Source organism: Otolemur garnettii, unplaced genomic scaffold, assembly GCF_000181295.1.
Source record: "Otolemur garnettii isolate 467f Iridium unplaced genomic scaffold, OtoGar3 scaffold00148, whole genome shotgun sequence".
In the NCBI taxonomy this organism is placed as follows: Eukaryota; Metazoa; Chordata; class Mammalia; order Primates; family Galagidae; genus Otolemur; species Otolemur garnettii.
Genome location: NW_003852543.1, coordinates 4,093,093 through 4,099,069, shown reverse-complemented (window position 1 = coordinate 4,099,069; position 5,977 = coordinate 4,093,093). Strand labels below are relative to the sequence as shown.

The 5,977-nt window shown below is 51.1% G+C and overlaps 1 protein-coding gene across 1 annotated transcript in view; it reads left to right on the top strand.

The window, feature by feature from the left end:
* The window catches only part of FAM178B (family with sequence similarity 178 member B), a 108,863-nt gene that overhangs the window by 96,900 nt on the left and 5,986 nt on the right, over positions 1–5,977 (top strand). The window lies entirely within an intron of this gene.

Here is a 5,977-nt window from a genome sequence, read left to right as displayed (position 1 = left end):
GCCCGGCTATTTTTTGGTTGCAGCCATCATTGTTGTTTGGCGGGTCTGGGCTGGGGATTCGAACCCACCACCTTAGGTGTACGTGGCTGGCACCTTAGCCGGTTGAGCTATAGGCACCGAGCCTCCCAGAAACTCTTGATTTTCATGCCCGTGTCTTTGGTCCTGTTGTCCCTCCTTCCTACAGTGCCCACCCTGCCTTCCTTGTCCTTGGAGCCCTATGGGCATTACTTAACCTGTAGCTGATCCATACATTGCTTTACGCACCTAAATAAAGTCTCCTGCCAGTCTAGGAGACTTAGACTGGCAGTCTAGGGGGCCAGTCTAGAGTCTTATCCCAGCCATGCTCCTCAGAGCCCCCACTGAAATGCCTAGCCCTGGCTCAGCACCTATATCTCAGCGACTAGGGCACCAGCCACGTACACTGGAGCTGGCATGTTCAAGTCTGGCGCAGGCCTGCCAAACAACAATGACAACTACAACCAAAAAATGGCCAGGCGTTGTGGTGGGCGCCTGTAGTTCCAGCTACTTGGGAGGCTGAGGCAAGAGAATCGCTTAAGCCCAAGAGTTTGAGGTTGTTGTGAGCTATGACACCAAAGTACTCTACCAAGGGCCACAAAGTGAAACTCTGTCTCAAAAGATAAAATAATAATAATAAATGCCTAGCTCTGAGCAGGTTCCACCTAGGTGAGGGACCCTTCCCCACCTTCCCTGCACCCAGCCCCACCCAGCTCCCTTCCAGGGGCCCTGAGCAGCCCCAAGAGCAGGTAAAGGAATAAAATTCTCCAGGTGCTGAGTCTAAGCAGCTCGGGACACAGCTGCCAACCCAGAAAGATTGGGAACGAATGGGGAAGGTCCCCCATGCTGTCCTCAGTCTGTAGGAACAATTGCCAGGTAGATCACAGCCTTCTCAACTGTTCTGCACTCACTACTTTTTTTGTCTCTTCTTCCCTTTCTTTGCCAGGCCTCTTTAGTGATGGAAACACAAACACAGATCCTGAAAAGCCTTGGAGCAGCTCAAGTTTAGCTGGATCCAGGGGCTAAAAACAGTGTCATGATACTTCTGTGGTCCTCTCTCCACCTCTGACTTCTGCTTCTTGGTGCATTCCCAGGCAGGATCTCCCCTCCTGGTTGTGAGAATCTCCAGGCTTACATTTTCCCTCAGCAACCTTAGCCAAGTGAGGGGTACAAGTGCCCAAGAAATTCTGTCCTAGATACCTAACCAAAGTCCCAGAGTTGTGCCTCATTGGCTTGGCTTGGTTTAAGTGCATATCTCTAAGCCAGTTACATAGCCACGCTAGCATACAGTGAATAGCCAGCCCAGGACATGTGTTTGCCCCTCAAATCAGAGCTGACATCACCACTATGAACACCTTCGCCTGAGTGTAGGGCAAGAAGGCTGAGACACTCTTACAAAGGAAGGGAAGGATCTTGGGTGCCCATACACCTTGGATACCCACAGCATACCCCTGCTGCTAAGTCACAGCAATGGCCTTCTGCTATGATATCCCCAGGAAATGTGAGAAGGGCAGTGCTTACCCAGCTCTGGCCATGCCAACAGCCTAGGAGACAATTGAGTGAAGGGGAAAGATAAAGGAGAAGGGGGAGGAGCTATGGTTTTAGGGGAAATAGCTTCTGGGGAAGTGTTGCTCTATGAGGACGACCATGCAGGTGCACTGGCTGGTATCAGTGGCTCCTTTATTCACCCCCATGCATGAGCCTATACTGATGTGTATGTGCACATATGTATAGGCATAGACTCTCACACATACACTGAAAACCTCCCTCCCTTGGCAGCCAGCAGAGCTGGGTTTTCCAGTCAAGGTTTCTGGTCCCAGCTGTAGCAGTAGGAAGAGCACACTGGGCCCTGTGTGTCATCTCCTCAGCCTCTAGCACCAGCAGGAAGCCAGAGAGGAAGGGTGGGCTGGGTGGGAGCATTCTAGCAAGGATCTGCTCTAGCATATGGCTCCTTCCACCAGACACAGAGGCATAGGTCAGGTACTCTGAGATAACCTCCCTGCAACCCATCCACAGGAATACAGAGCCCTCATCCTTCCTGCTCTTATCCTAGCCCCCCTCTTTTTTCCATTCCAGCCCTACTGTACTGTGGCCTTCTTATTCCCTCCCTGTCCCTACTACCAAGAACAGGAGCCAGAGGAGCTGAGAGTCCAATTGCAAGTTCAAGATAGAGCTTAAAAGGAAGTCCCACTGTAAGGGGGTTGCAGGTCTCTAAACTCACTCACTGGGAAGCTAGAGCTGCAGGTCAGGGTGCCCATACTGAAGAAATGGAGGGTATGGATGAGTGCTGGGCTTCCAAGTCCTCTGCAGCCTGGGAAGAAACATCCTACCTCTCCGCCCAGCAGGGCGTGAGAGGAATGGCCATGTAGTAGCTGTTCCCAGCAGCTGAGCCGGAAGTCTTGTTCCTGTCCAGATGCTATTAGCCTGTCTCCTGTCATCCAAAGTTGGCCTCATCCTTGCACATGTTTAGGGCTCTACTCCCTCCCTCCAACAAGTGCTTTCATTTACAGAATTGGGTGTCCTGCCTGTCAACACCCCATGGTGAGTCTGGCAGGTCTTGCTCTCTGGCTTCTCTGCCTTGTGTCTTCAGGGACCCTGAGTTAGGAAGAAGTATCATGTCACTCGCCTCAATTCCTAGCAGTTGGTTGTGTGTCCTCGTCATTTCCTTCTTGCTAGGACTTAATGACCAGTGTCCTGTCCTGGTCAGAGTCACTTCCAAGTCAGCTTTCCTTTGGAAACAGAACTTTGGATTCAGCCCTCTGCTTGCTTCTTTAGTGCTTGCCAAAACCAAGGTCAGGGGTGTAACTTTGGAACAGGAGCTGCCTAGATAAGCGGAGTAAGTCATGTAGGTTGCTCATGGGGTTAGGAAACAAATGACAGCCTAGCAATGATGACTGGTGCCACACTCCAGCACAGGTTCAGATGGGGTGTACCTAGAAAAATCCATGCTGTCTTATCTGGTGTTCTAGTGGACACAGCAGCCAGATGAGTTCTGGCTTTCTCCCCAGACTGGGGCTGCTGGCTTGCAGCCTGAAAGTAGCCCTACTTCAGGATTACTCATGACTAATTGTTGTTGTTGTATGCCTAACCTGTCGTGGAGTACCTGGACCATGCCCTTGGGGCTCAGGCTGCAAAGGACATATCCCATCCTTCTGGGAAATGGCATTGGCCTTGCCCTGTTCTGCCTCTAGGAGGCCTGTGGACCCTTGCTTCACCATGCAGAAGGGCCATACTCTTGGATGTCCATAGTGGTCAGTCCCCTTTAGAGACTCCCCCCCCCACACACACACACTTAGGGAACTTGTTCTGCTGAAGTAGACAGCCCATATATGTGCTTCTGGACCAGACCTGTGCCTACTGGACATGGGGTCATGAGCATCAGGAACCTCTTCCAGCTTCAGTCACAACATATGAAAAGTAGGGATCACCAGGCTCTTTCTACATGCCCCACTGGGTTGGGATACTATGAAGTGGGGCTATGTAGGTTTGAATTTATTAAAGAAGGAAAAAGGGGCAGGGGGTGCCTATGGCTCAAGGAGTAGGGTGCCGGCCACATATACCGGGGGGTGGTGGGTTCAAGCCCAGCTCTGGCCAAAACTGCAAAAAAAAAAAAAAAAAAAAGAAGAAGAAGAAGAAGAAGGAAAAGGAATTTTGCCCAGTTTTAGCCTTGGATCTAAAATGGCCCTGGGTAGATCAGTACAGCTTCAGTCTTTCCCATACTAGATTGTATCTAGAGTTGATCTTCAGTAAATGCGTAAGTCCCTGTGAGGACTCAAATGTGGTAATAATGGCATCTAGGACAGAATTCTTCTCTTGGGGTCAGTTGTCTGGCTGGACTAGACCTCCAGACCCTTAAACAGCCCAGGCAGATTGGGGCTGAATGCCCATTTCCCGGGGTGGCCACCACCCAGAGACAAAAAAAAAAAAAAAAATGAGGCTGCTTGGGGGCTTTGGGGTTCCAGGCAGGAAGCCCAGACACCAGCAGGCATTCAGGGCCAGCTTCCTAAGTGAGAGGCAAGGACACCTGTTGTGGGGCCTTAGCAGCCAGGCTGGTTGAGCCTTGTCCTTTGAATCTGTCTTGGTCTTTCCCAGCAGGTGTTCTTGGGTTAGCCTTGGTTCTGCCCCACCACAACAGGTGCTCCAAAGCCCAGCTGGACCTGGTCCCACAGTTTCTTCCTGACAATGGCAGAATCTGCCATCCCCACTGTCTGGCAGCTTCTAAGGAAAGGGCTTGATTTGAAAACTTGCCCACAGTAAAACTAGATTCTTGGTCATGACTTGAGGTGGGAGAAACCATGATATTCTGGCCAGGGCAAGTAGCTTCCTGGGAGAGTCTTTCCCTCCCCCTTTCCTGTTCTTCAGCATAAATAACCCAGGCCACAGCTTGCTCCCTTGGCATTAGCTAAAAGGGAATTTCCTAAAAGATCAAGTTCCTGGGAAATGTCCACCCTTTTTCTCTTTTGTCTTATGACAAAAGTGCTACTAATGGATTCCACTTGGGATGTTTGGTTGGAAGTTTCTGGGATCAGAACCAACTAGACCAAAACGTGGAGACAACCTTCCACTCCTCTGTAACAGTCTCAGCAGGCTGTCTGCCATCACTCATCCTTGTCATCCTTCCCCAGAGGGAGGGTATGACCAACTTTAAGGCTCTAGATTCAGGAATGAGGCACCCTGTGAACAACTTCTGGGAAGAGCCAAACCACCAGACTCTGGGGAGACCCAGGACTTATTGGCAGTGGCATCAGGGGATGGTCTTGTCTTGTGGGTATTAAGTTCAGGCACATCCCATTCCTTGCCCTTAGACTCTGCTTTTCCCTGTGTTACCGATAGAGATTTCCTGGGTCCCATTTCCAGTCAGGGTTTCCCAGCCTCAGCTTACCTCAGAGGGGGTGGGGCTTGACTGCCCTAGGTGTTTGGGGTCCCATCTTTAGACAGGGTCCTGAGACCTTAGCAGGCATAGCCCCCTACAACCTACAGAGGGCTAACTCTGAAGCCTGCTGGCTTGCCCCACACTGAGCAGTCCTGAGAGATCTGGGCCTCTTCCAGGCTTGTGGAAGGGCCTTGTGGCACTCCCGGCAGTGAAGGAAGGGGCAGGGCAGGCAGGTGGGCAGGAGTGTAGCCTTTGCTCAACTTCTCCTACCTGTGTCTTGAAAGGGAAGACGGAGGAGCCCTGTCTCTGTGGTACCTGCCAGGACAGGAGCAGGCTTGCTAAGTTCAGACGCTGGTCACACCACAGAGCAGGGAGCAGGAAGCACAGCTCACACCTGGCTGTTTACTTCTCCTCCTGCTGGGAATAGCCCCTCCCTGGCCCACCCCTGCCTGAACTGCACACTGCACCCCTGGCCTCCTGTTGCATTTCTGCCTTCTCCTAGCCACGAAGCCCCCAGTTTCTGCTGATGTTTTGTGGAAGGTAGGGACTCCCTTACCCTCCACCTGGAAAGTGAGAGGAAAAGATAGAAGTCTGGAAGCTTTCTATGCCAATAATGAACCTTAACCCCCAGAGGTACCCTCAAGGAGGGGATCTGCGGCAGCTGGAGTTTTTGTCATGATTTCTGGCCACAGAGGGAACCTTATTTCTTTAAATTGGGTCAAAGTCTTCCCTAAAGAACCTCCCCTAACCTAGGACTTGCTGCAGGGAGCACCCTCTAATGCAAGGAATAGATACACCCAACCTCCAGGCAGTAGCAGCTTTTCTTTCCCTGTAAGAAAAATTGCTTGTTAAATGTGGTTATGGGGGCTTTTCTTTAGGACTACTATTTCCTACTGGCTATCCCCAGCCCTCCACCCTGACCCTGCAAAACCCAACACATTTTAAGTAGTTTTCCTGGGATTTTCCCTGCAGATTCAATTATGGGAATCAGCATAAGAACCAAGTTGTGAAACCAGTGAATCCCCACTGCATGGGGTAAATACCTGCTGACAGATTTTCCTCCTGAGCATTCCTCCAATCCTGGAGGAG